Source organism: Petromyzon marinus, chromosome 23 (assembly GCF_048934315.1).
Source record: "Petromyzon marinus isolate PM22_M1 ecotype Great Lakes invasive population chromosome 23, UKy_Petmar_22M1.pri1.0, whole genome shotgun sequence".
NCBI classification, from domain to species: domain Eukaryota; kingdom Metazoa; phylum Chordata; class Hyperoartia; order Petromyzontiformes; family Petromyzontidae; genus Petromyzon; species Petromyzon marinus.
This window is the reverse complement of record NC_133689.1, coordinates 29876892-29890049: the sequence shown is the minus strand read 5'-3', so window position 1 is coordinate 29890049 and position 13158 is coordinate 29876892.

Below are 13158 nucleotides of genomic sequence, written 5' to 3'. Positions count from 1 at the left end.
TGTTGCAGGGGTGAGCGTGGATGTTGCAGGAGTGAGCGTGAATGTTGTAGGGGTGAGCGTGGATGGTGTAGGGGTGAGAGTGGATGTTGTAAAGGCGAGCGTGGATGGTGTAGCGGTGAGAGTGGATGTTGTATGAGTGAGCATGCACGGTGTAGAGGTGAGTGTGGATGGTATAGGGGAAAGCATGGATGGTGTAGTGGTGAGCGTGGATGGTGTAGGGGTGAAAGTGGATGTGGTGGGGGTGAGCGTGGATGTGGTAGGGGTGAGCGTGGATGATGTAGGGGTGAGCGTGGATGGTGTAAAGGTGACCATGGATGATGTAGGAGTGAGCGTAGATGGTGTAGGGGGTGAGCGTGGAGGTTGTAAAGGTGAGCATGGATTGTGTAGGAGTGAGCGTGGATGTTGTAGGGGTGAGAGTGAATGGGGTTGGGGTGGGCGTGGATGGTGTTGGGGTGGGCGTGGATGGTGTTCGGGTGAGTGTGGATGTTGGCGAGGTGAGCGTTGATGTTGCAGGGGTGAGCGTGGATGTTGCAGGAGTGAGCGTGGATGATGTAGGGGTGAGCGTGGATGGTGTAGGGGTGAGAGTGGATGTTGTAAAGGTGAGCGTGGATGGTGTAGCGGTGAGAGTGGATGTGGTGGGGGTGAGCGTGGATGTGGTAGGGGTGAGCGTGGATGTTGCAGGAGTGACCGTGGATTTTGTATGAGAGCGTGGATGTTGAAGGGGTGAGTGTGGATGGTGTAAGGGTGAGCGTGGATGTTGGAGGAGTGAGCGTGGATGATGTAGGAGTGAGCGTAGATGGTGTAGGGGGTGAGCGTGGAGGTTGTAAAGGTGAGAATGGATGGTGTAGGAGTGAGCGTAGATGGTGTAGGGGGTGAGCGTGGAGGTTCTAAAGGTGAGCATGGATGGTGTAGGAGTGAGCGTGGATGTTGTAGGAGTGAGAGTGAATGGGGTTGGGGTGGGCGTGGATGGTGTTGGGGTGAGTGTAGATGTTGGCGAGTATTGAGTGTTGATGTTGCAGGGGTGCGCGTGGATGTTGCAGGAGTGAGCGTGAATGTTGTAGGGGTAAGCGTGGATGGTGTAGGGGTGAGAGTGGATGTTGTAAAGGTGAGCGTGGATGGTGTTGGGGTGAGAGTGGATGTTGTATGAGTGAGCATGGACGGTGTAGAGGTGAGTGTGGATGGTATAGGTGAAAGCATGAATGGTGTAGTGGTGAGCGTGGATGGTGTAGGGGTGAGAGTGGATGTGGTGGGGGTGAGCGTGGATGTGGTAGGGGTGAGCGTGGACAGTGTAGGGGTGAGCGTGGATGGTGTAGGAGTGAGCGTGGATGGTGTAGGGGTGAGCGTGGATGATGTAGGTGTGAGCGTGGATGGTGTAGGAGTGAGCGTGGACATTGTAAAGGTGAGCGTGGACAGTGTAGCCGTGAGCGTAGACGTTGTAGGGGTGAACGTGGATGTTGTAGGGGTGAGCGTGGATGTTGTCAGGGTGAGGGTGTATGGTGTAGGGGTGAGTGTGGATGTTGGCGGGGTGAGCGTTGATGTTGCAGGGGTGAGCGTGGATGTTGCAGGAGTGAGCGTGAATGTTGTAGGGGTGAGCGTGGATGGTGTAGGGGTGAGAGTGGATGTGGTGAGGGTGAGCGTGGATGTGGTAGGGGTGAGCGTGGATGTTGCAGGAGTGAGCGTGGATTTTGTATGAGAGCGTGGATGTTGAAGGGGTGAGTGTGGATGGTGTAAGGGTGAGCGTGGATGTTGGAGGAGTGAGCGTGGATGATGTAGGAGTGAGCGTAGATGGTGTAGGGGGTGAGCGTGGAGGTTGTAAAGGTGAGCATGGATGGTGTAGGAGTGAGCGTAGATGGTGTAGGAGTGAGCGTGGACATTGTAAAGGTGAGCGTGGACAGTGTAGCCGTGAGCGTAGACGTTGTAGGGGTGAACGTGGATGTTGTAGGGGTGAGCGTGGATGTTGTAGGCGTGAGGGTGGATGGTGTAGGGGTGAGCGTGGATGTTGTAGAAGTGAGCGTAGATGGTGTAGGAGTGAGGGTGGATGTTGTAGCGGTGAGCGTGGATGGTGTTGGGGTGAGGGTGGATGTTGTAGGGGTGAGCGTGGATGTTGTCGGGGTGAGGGTGGATGGTGTAGGGGTGAGTGTGGATGTTGTAGAGGTGAGCGTGCATGGTGTAGGGGTGAGCGTGGCTATTGTAGGGGTGAGCGTGGATGGTGTAGGGGTGAGCGTGGATGGTGTAGGGGTGAGCGTGGATGGTGTAGGGGTGAGCGTGGATGTTGTAGGGGTGAGCGTGGATGTTGCAGGAGTGAGCGTGCATGGTGTAGGGGTGAGCGTGGCTATTGTAGGGGTGAGCGTGGATGGTGTAGGGGTGAGCGTGGATGGTGTAGGGGTGAGCGTGGATGGTGTAGGGGTGAGCGTGGATGTTGGAGGAGTGAGCGTGGATGATGTAGGAGTGAGCGTAGATGGTGTAGGGGGTGAGCGTGGAGGTTGTAAAGGTGAGCATGGATGGTGTAGGAGTGAGCGTAGATGGTGTAGGAGTGAGCGTGGACATTGTAAAGGTGAGCGTGGACAGTGTAGCCGTGAGCGTAGACGTTGTAGGGGTGAACGTGGATGTTGTAGGGGTGAGCGTGGATGTTGTAGGCGTGAGGGTGGATGGTGTAGGGGTGAGCGTGGATGTTGTAGAAGTGAGCGTAGATGGTGTAGGAGTGAGGGTGGATGTTGTAGCGGTGAGCGTGGATGGTGTTGGGGTGAGGGTGGATGTTGTAGGGGTGAGCGTGGATGTTGTCGGGGTGAGGGTGGATGGTGTAGGGGTGAGTGTGGATGTTGTAGAGGTGAGCGTGCATGGTGTAGGGGTGAGCGTGGCTATTGTAGGGGTGAGCGTGGATGGTGTAGGGGTGAGCGTGGATGGTGTAGGGGTGAGCGTGGATGGTGTAGGGGTGAGCGTGGATGTTGTAGGGGTGAGCGTGGATGTTGCAGGAGTGAGCGTAGATGGTGTAGGGGGTGAGCGTGGAGGTTGTAAAGGTGAGGGTGGAGGTTGTAAAGGTGAGCGTGGATGGTGTAGGAGTGAGCGTGGATGTTGCAGGGGTGAGAGTGGATGGGGTTGGGTGTGGCGTGGATGGTGTTGGGGTGAGAGTGGATGGTGTCAGGGTGAGAGTGGATAGTGTCGGGGTGAGAGTGGATGGTGTCGGGGTGAGTATGGATGTTGGAGAGGTGAGCGTGGATGGTGTAGGGGTGAGCGTGGATATTGCAGGAGTGAGCGTGGATGGTGTAGGGGTGAGAGTGGATGTTGTAAAGGTGAGCGTGGATGGTGTAGGGGTGAGAGTGGATGTTGTATGACTGAGCATGGATGGTGTAGATGTGTGGATGGTATAGGGGAAAGCGTGGATGGTGTAGTGGTGAGCGTGGATGGTGTAGGGGTGAGCGTGGATGGTGTAGGGGTGAGCGTGGATGGTGTAGGAGTGAGCGTGGACATTATAAAGGTGAGCGTGGACGGTGTAGCGGTGAGCGTGGACGTTGTAGGGGTGAACGTGGATGTTGTAGGGGTGAGCGTGGATGTTGTCGGGGTGAGGGTGGATGGTGTAGGGGTGAGCGTGGATGTTGTAGAAGTGAGCGTAGATGATGTAGGAGTGAGGGTGCATGTTGTAGCGGTGAGCGTGGATGGTGTTGGGGTGATGGTGGATGCTGTAGGGGTGAGCGTGGATGTTGTCAGGGTGAGGGTGTATGGTGTAGGGGTGAGTGTGGATGTTGTAGAGGTGAGCGTGGATGGTGTAGGGGTGAGCGTGGCTATTGTAGGGGTGAGCGTGGATGGTGTAGGGGTGAGCGTGGAGGTTGTAAAGGTGAGCATGGATGGTGTAGGAGTGAGCGTGGATGTTGTAGGGGTGAGAGTGAATGGGGTTGGGGTGGGCGTGGATGGTGTTGGGGTGAGTGTGGATGTTGGCGGGGTGAGCGTTGATGTTGCAGGGGTGAGCGTGGATGTTGCAGGAGTGAGCGTGAATGTTGTAGGGGTGAGCGTGGATGGTGTAGGGGTGAGAGTGGATGTTGTATGAGTGAGCATGGACGGTGTAGAGGTGAGTGTGGATGGTATAGGTGAAAGCATGGATGGTGTAGTGGTGAGCGTGGATGGTGTAGGGGTGAGCGTGGATGTGGTGGGGGTGAGCGTGGATGTGGTAGGGGTGAGCGTGGACAGTGTAGGGGTGAGCGTGGATGGTGTAGGAGTGAGCGTGGATGGTGTAGGGGTGAGCGTGGATGGTGTAGGTGTGAGCGTGGATGGTGTAGGAGTGAGCGTGGACATTGTAAAGGTGAGCGTGGACAGTGTAGCCGTGAGCGTAGACGTTGTAGGGGTGAACGTGGATGTTGTAGGGGTGAGCGTGGATGTTGTAGGCGTGAGGGTGGATGGTGTAGGGGTCAGCGTGGATGTTGTAAAAGTGAGCGTAGATGGTGTAGGAGTGAGGGTGGATGTTGTATCGGTGAGCGTGGATGGTGTTGGGGTGAGGGTGGATGTTGTAGGGGTGAGCGTGGATGTTGTCGGGGTGAGGGTGGATGGTGTAGGGGTGAGTGTGGATGTTGTAGAGGTGAGCGTGCATGGTGTAGGGGTGAGCGTGGCTATTGTAGGGGTGAGCGTGGATGGTGTAGGGGTGAGCGTGGATGGTGTAGGGGTGAGCGTGGATGGTGTAGGGGTGAGCGTGGATGGTGTAGGGGTGAGCGTGGATGTTGTAGGGGTGAGCGTGGATGTTGCAGGAGTGAGCGTAGATGGTGTAGGGGGTGAGCTTGGAGGTTGTAAAGGTGAGGGTGGAGGTTGTAAAGGTGAGCGTGGATGGTGTAGGAGTGAGCGTGGATGTTGCAGGGGTGAGAGTGGATGGGGTTGGGTGTGGCGTGGATGGTGTTGGGGTGAGAGTGGATGGTGTCGGGGTGAGAGTGGATAGTGTCGGGGTGAGAGTGGATGGTGTCGGGGTGAGTATGGATGTTGGAGAGGTGAGCGTGGATGGTGTAGGGGTGAGCGTGGATATTGCAGGAGTGAGCGTGGATGGTGTAGGGGTGAGAGTGGATGTTGTAAAGGTGAGCGTGGATGGTGTAGGGGTGAGAGTGGATGTTGTATGAGTGAGCATGGATGGTGTAGATGTGTGGATGGTATAGGGGAAAGCGTGGATGGTGTAGTGGTGAGCGTGGATGGTGTAGGGGTGAGCGTGGATGGTGTAGGGGTGAGCGTGGATGGTGTAGGAGTGAGCGTGGACATTATAAAGGTGAGCGTGGACGGTGTAGCGGTGAGCGTGGACGTTGTAGGGGTGAACGTGGATGTTGTAGGGGTGAGCGTGGATGTTGTCGGGGTGAGGGTGGATGGTGTAGGGGTGAGCGTGGATGTTGTAGGGGTGAGCGTGGATGGTGTAGGTGTGAGCGTGGATGGTGTAGGAGTGAGCGTGGACATTGTAAAGGTGAGCGTGGACAGTGTAGCCGTGAGCGTAGACGTTGTAGGGGTGAACGTGGATGTTGTAGGGGTGAGCGTGGATGTTGTAGGCGTGAGGGTGGATGGTGTAGGGGTGAGCGTGGATGTTGTAGAAGTGAGCGTAGATGGTGTAGGAGTGAGGGTGGATGTTGTAGCGGTGAGCGTGGATGGTGTTGGGGTGAGGGTGGATGTTGTAGGGGTGAGCGTGGATGTTGTCGGGGTGAGGGTGGATGGTGTAGGGGTGAGTGTGGATGTTGTAGAGGTGAGCGTGCATGGTGTAGGGGTGAGCGTGGCTATTGTAGGGGTGAGCGTGGATGGTGTAGGGGTGAGCGTGGATGGTGTAGGGGTGAGCGTGGATGGTGTAGGGGTGAGCGTGGATGGTGTAGGGGTGAGCGTGGATGTTGTAGGGGTGAGCGTGGATGTTGCAGGAGTGAGCGTAGATGGTGTAGGGGGTGAGCGTGGAGGTTGTAAAGGTGAGGGTGGAGGTTGTAAAGGTTAGCGTGGATGGTGTAGGAGTGAGCGTGGATGTTGCAGGGGTGAGAGTGGATGGGGTTGGGTGTGGCGTGGATGGTGTTGGGGTGAGAGTGGATGGCGTCGGGGTGAGAGTGGATAGTGTCGGGGTGAGAGTGGATGGTGTCGGGGTGAGTATGGATGTTGGAGAGATGAGCGTGGATGGTGTAGGGGTGAGCGTGGATATTGCAGGAGTGAGCGTGGATGGTGTAGGGGTGAGAGTGGATGTTGTAAAGGTGAGCGTGGATGGTGTAGGGGTGAGAGTGGATGTTGAATGAGTGAGCATGGATGGTGTAGATGTGTGGATGGTATAGGGGAAAGCGTGGATGGTGTAGTGGTGAGCGTGGATGGTGTAGGGGTGAGCGTGGATGGTGTAGGGGTGAGCGTGGATGGTGTAGGAGTGAGCGTGGACATTATAAAGGGGAGCGTGGATGGTGTAGCGGTGAGCGTGGACGTTGTAGGGGTGAACGTGGATGTTGTAGGGGTGAGCGTGGATGTTGTCGGGGTGAGGGTGGATGGTGTAGGGGTGAGCGTGGATGTTGTAGAAGTGAGCGAAGATGGTGTAGGAGTGAGGGTGCATGTTGTAGCGGTGAGCGTGGATGGTGTTGGGGTGATGGTGGATGTTGTAGGGGTGAGCGTGGATGTTGTCAGGGTGAGGGTGTAAGGTGTAGGGGTGAGTGTGGATGTTGTAGAGGTGAGCGTGGATGGTGTAGGGGTGAGCGTGGCTATTGTAGGGGTGAGCGTGGATGGTGTAGGGGTGAGCGTGGAGGTTGTAAAGGTGAGCATGGATGGTGTAGGAGTGAGCGTGGATGTTGTAGGGGTGAGAGTGAATGGGGTTGGGGTGGGCGTGGATGGTGTTGGGGTGAGTGTGGATGTTGGCGGGGTGAGCGTTGATGTTGCAGGGGTGAGCGTGGATGTTGCAGGACTGAGCGTGAATGTTGTAGGGGTGAGCGTGGATGGTGTAGGGGTGAGAGTGGATGTGGTGGGGGTGAGCGTGGATGTGGTAGGGGTGAGCGTGGATGTTGCAGGAGTGAGCGTGGATTTTGTATGAGAGCGTGGATGTTGAAGGGGTGAGTGTGGATGGTGTAAGGGTGAGCGTGGATGTTGGAGGAGTGAGCGTGGATGATGTAGGAGTGAGCGTAGATGGTGTAGGGGGTGAGCGTGGAGGTTGTAAAGGTGAGCATGGATGGTGTAGGAGTGAGCGTAGATGGTGTAGGGGGTGAGCGTGGAGGTTCTAAAGGTGAGCATGGATGGTGTAGGCGTGAGGGTGGATGGTGTAGGGGTGAGCGTGGATGTTGTAGAAGTGAGCGTAGATGGTGTAGGAGTGAGGGTGGATGTTGTAGCGGTGAGCGTGGATGGTGTTGGGGTGAGGGTGGATGTTGTAGGGGTGAGCGTGGATGTTGTCGGGGTGAGGGTGGATGGTGTAGGGGTGAGTGTGGATGTTGTAGAGGTGAGAGTGCATGGTGTAGGGGTGAGCGTGGCTATTGTAAGGGTGAGCGTGGATGGTGTAGGGGTGAGCGTGGATGGTGTAGGGGTGAGCGTGGATGGTGTAGGGGTGAGCGTGGATGGTGTAGGGGTGAGCGTGGATGTTGTAGGGGTGAGCGTGGATGATGGAGGAGTGAGCGTAGATGGTGTAGGGGGTGAGCGTGGAGGTTGTGAAGGTGAGCGTGGAGGTTGTAAAGGTGAGCGTGGATGGTGTAGGAGTGAGCGTGGATGTTGCAGGGTTGAGAGTGGATGGGGTTGGGTGTGGCGTGGATGGTGTTGGGGTGAGAGTGGATGGTGTCGGGGTGAGAGTGGATAGTGTCGGGGTGAGAGTGGATGGTGTCGGGGTGAGTATGGATGTTGGAGAGGTGAGCGTGGATGGTGTAGGGGTGAGCGTGGATATTGCAGGAGTGAGCGTGGATGGTGTAGGGGTGAGAGTGGATGTTGTAAAGGTGAGCGTGGATGGTGTAGGGGTGAGAGTGGATGTTGTATGAGTGAGCATGGATGGTGTAGATGTGTGGATGGTATAGGGGAAAGCGTGGATGGTGTAGTGGTGAGCGTGGATGGTGTAGGGGTGAGCGTGGATGGTGTAGGGGTGAGCGTGGATGGTGTAGGAGTGAGCGTGGACATTATAAAGGTGAGCGTGGACGGTGTAGCGGTGAGCGTGGACGTTGTAGGGGTGAACGTGGATGTTGTAGGGGTGAGCGTGGATGTTGTCGGGGTGAGGGTGGATGGTGTAGGGGTGAGCGTGGATGTTGTAGAAGTGAGCGTAGATGGTGTAGGAGTGAGGGTGCATGTTGTAGCGGTGAGCGTGGATGGTGTTGGGGTGATGGTGGATGTTGTAGGGGTGAGCGTGGATGTTGTCAGGGTGAGGGTGTATGGTGTAGGGGTGAGTGTGGATGTTGTAGAGGTGAGCGTGGATGGTGTAGGGGTGAGCGTGGCTATTGTAGGGGTGAGCGTGGATGGTGTAGGGGTGAGCGTGGAGGTTGTAAAGGTGAGCATGGATGGTGTAGGAGTGAGCGTGGATGTTGTAGGGGTGAGAGTGAATGGGGTTGGGGTGGGCGTGGATGGTGTTGGGGTGAGTGTGGATGTTGGCGGGGTGAGCGTTGATGTTGCAGGGGTGAGCGTGGATGTTGCAGGAGTGAGCGTGAATGTTGTAGGGGTGAGCGTGGATGGTGCAGGTGTGAGAGTGGATGTTGTAAAGGCGAGCGTGGATGGTGTAGCGGTGAGAGTGGATTTTGTATGAGTGAGCATGCACGGTGTAGAGGTGAGTGTGGATGGTATAAGGGAAAGCATGGATGGTGTAGTGGTGAGCGTGGATGGTGTAGGGGTGAGAGTGGATGTGGTGGGGGTCAGCGTGGATGTGGTAGGGGTGAGCGTGGATGATGTAGGGGTGAGCGTGGATGGTGTAAAGGTGAGCATGGATGATGTAGGAGTGAGCGTAGATGGTGTAGGGGGTGAGCGTGGAGGTTGTAAAGGTGAGCATGGATTGTGTAGGAGTGAGCGTGGATGTTGTAGGGGTGAGAGTGGATGTGGTGGGGGTGAGCGTGGATGTGGTAGGGGTGAGCGTGGATGTTGCAGGAGTGAGCGTGGATTTTGTATGAGAGCGTGGATGTTGAAGGGGTGAGTGTGGATGGTGTAAGGGTGAGCGTGGATGTTGGAGGAGTGAGCGTGGATGATGTAGGAGTGAGCGTAGATGGTGTAGGGGGTGAGCATGGAGGTTGTAAAGGTGAGCATGGATGGTGTAGGAGTGAGCGTAGATGGTGTAGGGGGTGAGCGTGGAGGTTCTAAAGGTGAGCATGGATGGTGTAGGAGTGAGCGTGGATGTTGTAGGAGTGAGAGTGAATGGGGTTGGGGTGGGCGTGGATGGTGTTGGGGTGAGTGTAGATGTTGGCGAGGTGAGCGTTGATGTTGCAGGGGTGCGCGTGGATGTTGCAGGAGTGAGCGTGAATGTTGTAGGGGTGAGCGTGGATGGTGTAGGGGTGAGAGTGGATGTTGTAAAGGTGAGCGTGGATGGTGTTGGGGTGAGAGTGGATGTTGTATGAGTGAGCATGGACGGTGTAGAGGTGAGCGTGGATGGTATAGGTGAAAGCATGGATGGTGTAGTGGTGAGCGTGGATGGTGTAGGGGTGAGAGTGGATGTGGTGGGGGTGAGCGTGGATGTGGTAGGGGTGAGCGTGGACAGTGTAGGGGTGAGCGTGGATGGTGTAGGAGTGAGCGTGGATGGTGTAGGGGTGAGCGTGGATGGTGTAGGTGTCAGCGTGGATGGTGTAGGAGTGAGCGTGGACATTGTAAAGGTGAGCGTGGACAGTGTAGCGGTGAGCATGGACGTTGTAGGGGTGAACGTGGATGTTGTAGGGGTGAGCGTGGATGTTGTAGGCGTGAGGGTGGATGGTGTAGGGGTGAGCGTGGATGTTGTAGAAGTGAGCGTAGATGGTGTAGGAGTGAGGGTGTATGTTGTAGCGGTGAGCGTGGATGGTGTTGGGGTGAGGGTGGATGTTGTAGGGGTGAGCGTGGATGTTGTCGGGGTGAGGGTGGATGGTGTAGGGGTGAGTGTGGATGTTGTAGAGGTGAGCGTGCATGGTGTAGGGGTGAGCGTGGCTATTGTAGGGGTGAGCGTGGATGGTGTAGGGGTGAGCGTGGATGGTGTAGGGGTGAGCGTGGATGGTGTAGGGGTGAGCGTGGATGGTGTAGGGGTGAGCGTGGATGTTGTAAGGGTGAGCGTGGATGTTGCAGGAGTGAGCGTAGATGGTGTAGGGGGTGAGCGTGGAGGTTGTAAAGGTGAGTGTGGAGGTTGTAAAGGTGAGCGTGGATGGTGTAGGAGTGAGCGTGCATGTTGCAGGGGTGAGAGTGGATGGGGTTGGGTGTGGCGTGGATTGTGTTGGGGTGAGAGTGGATGGTGTCGGGGTGAGAGTGGATGGTGTCGAGGTGAGTATGGATGTTGGAGAGGTGAGCGTGGATGGTGTAGGGGTGAGCGTGGATATTGCAGGAGTGAGCGTGGATGGTGTAGGGGTGAGAGTGGATGTTGTAAAGGTGAGTGTGGATGGTGTAGGGGTGAGAGTGGATGTTGTATGAGTGAGCATGGATGGTGTAGATGTGTGGATGGTATAGGGGAAAGCGTGGATGGTGTAGTGGTGAGCGTGGATGGTGTAGGGGTGAGCGTGGATGGTGTAGGGGTGAGCGTGGATGGTGTAGGAGTGAGCGTGGACATTATAAAGGTGAGCGTGGACGGTGTAGCGGTGAGCGTGGACGTTGTAGGGGTGAACGTGGATGTTGTAGGGGTGAGTGTGGATGTTGTCGGGGTGAGGGTGGATGGTGTAGGGGTGAGCGTGGATGTTGTAGAAGTGAGCGTAGATGGTGTAGGAGTGAGGGTGCATGTTGTAGCGGTGAGCGTGGATGGTGTTGGGGTGATGGTGGATGTTGTAGGGGTGAGCGTGGATGTTGTCAGGGTGAGGGTGTATGGTGTAGGGGTGAGTGTGGATGTTGTAGAGGTGAGCGTGGATGGTGTAGGGGTGAGCGTGGCTATTGTAGGGGTGAGCGTGGATGGTGTAGGGGTGAGCTTGGATGGTGAAGGTGTGAGCGTGGATGGTGTAGGAGTGAGCGTGGATGGTGTAGGGGTGAGCGTGGATGGTGTAGGGGTGAGCATGGATGTTGTAGGGGTGAGAGTGGATGTTGCAGGAGTGAGCGTAGATGGTGTAGGGGGTGAGCGTGGAGGTTGTAAAGGTGAGCGTGGAGGTTGTAAAGGTGAGCGTGGATGGTTTAGGAGTGAGCGTGGATGTTGTAGGGGTGAGAGTGGATGGGGTTGGGTGTGGCGTGGATGGTGTTGGGGTGAGAGTGGATGGTGTCGGGGTGAGAGTGGATGGTGTCGGGGTGAGAGTGGATGGTGTCGGGGTGAGTATGGATGTTGGAGAGGTGAGTGTGGATGGTGTAGGGGTGAGCGTGGATGTTGCAGGAGTGAGCGTGGATGGTGTAGGGGTGAGAGTGGATGTTGTAAAGGTGAGCGTGGATGGTGTAGGGGTGAGAGTGGATGTTGTATGAGTGAGCATGGATGGTGTAGATGTGTGGATGGTATATGGGAAAGCGTGGATGGTGTAGTGGTGAGCGTGGATGGTGTAGGGGTGAGCGTGGATGGTGTAGGGGTGAGCGTGGATGGTGGAGGAGTGAGCGTGGACATTGTAAAGGTGAGCGTGGACGGTGTAGCGGTGAGCGTGGACGTTGTAGGGGTGAACGTGGATGTTGTAGGGGTGAGCGTGGATGTTGTAGAAGTGAGCGTAAATGGTGTAGGAGTGAGGGTGCATGTTGTAGCGGTGAGCGTGGATGGTGTTGGGGTGATGGTGGATGTTGTAGGGGTGAGCGTGGATGTTGTCAGGGTGAGGGTGTATGGTGTAGGGGTGAGTGTGGATGTTATAGAGGTGAGCGTGGATGGTGTAGGGGTGAGCGTGGCTATTGTAGGGGTGAGCGTGGATGGTGTAGGGGTGAGCTTGGATGGTGAAGGTGTGAGCGTGGATGGTGTAGGAGTGAGCGTGGATGGTGTAGGGGTGAGCGTGGATGGTGTAGGGGTGAGCGTGGATGTTGTAGGGGTGGGAGTGGATGTTGCAGGAGTGAGCGTAGATGGTGTAGGGGGTGAGCGTGGAGGTTGTAAAGGTGAGCGTGGAGGTTGTAAAGGTGAGCGTGGATGGTGTAGGAGTGAGCGTGGATGTTGTAGGGGTGAGAGTGGATGGGGTTAGGTGTGGGGTGGATGGTGTTGGGGTGAGAGTGGATGGTGTTGGGGTGAGAGTGGATGGTGTCGGGGTGAGAGTGGATGGTGTCGGGGTGAGTATGGATGGTGTAGTGGTGAGCGTGGATGGTGTAGGGGTGAGCGTGGATGTTGTAGAGGTGAGCGTGAATGGTGTAGGGGTGAGCGTGGCTATTGTAGGGGTGAGCGTCGATGGTGTAGGGGTGAGCGTGGATGGTGTAGGAGTGAGCGTAGCTATTGTAGGGGTGAGCGTGGATGGTGTAGGGGTGAGTGTGGATGTTGCAGGAGTGAGCGTGGATTTTGTATGAGAGAGCGTGGATGTTTAAGGGGTGAGTGTGGATGGTGTAGGGGTGAGCGTGGATGGTGTAGGGGTGAGCGTGGATGTGGCAGGAGTGAGCGTGGGTGTTGTAGGAGTAAACGGAGATGGTGTAGGGGTGAAGGTGGATGGTGTAGGGGTGAGCGTGGACGTTGTAAAGGTGAGCATGGATGATGTAGGAGTGAGCGTAGATGGTGTAGGGGGTGAGCCTGGAGGTTGTAAAGGTGAGCATGGAGGTTGTAAAGGTGAGCGTGGATGGTGTAGGAGTGAGCGTGGATGTTGTAGGGGTGAGAGTGAATGGGGTTGGGGTGGGCATGGATGGTGTTGGGGTGAGTGTGGATGTTGGCGAGGTGAGCATGGATGTTGCAGGGGTGAGCGTGGATGTTGCAGGAGTGAGCGTGAATGTTGTAGGGGTGAGCGTGGATGGGGTAGGGGTGAGTGTGGATGTTGTAGAGGTGAGCGTGGATGGTGTACGGGTGAGCGTGGCTATTGTAGGGGTGAGCGTGGATGGTGTAGGGTTGAGCTTGGATGGTGAAGGTGTGAGCGTGGCTGGTGTAGGAGTGAGCGTGGCTGGTGTAAGAGTGAGCGTGGATGGTGTAGGGGTGAGCGTGGATGGTGTAGGGGTGAGCGTGGATGTTGTAGGGGTGAGAGTGGATGTTGCAGGAGTGAGCGTAGATGG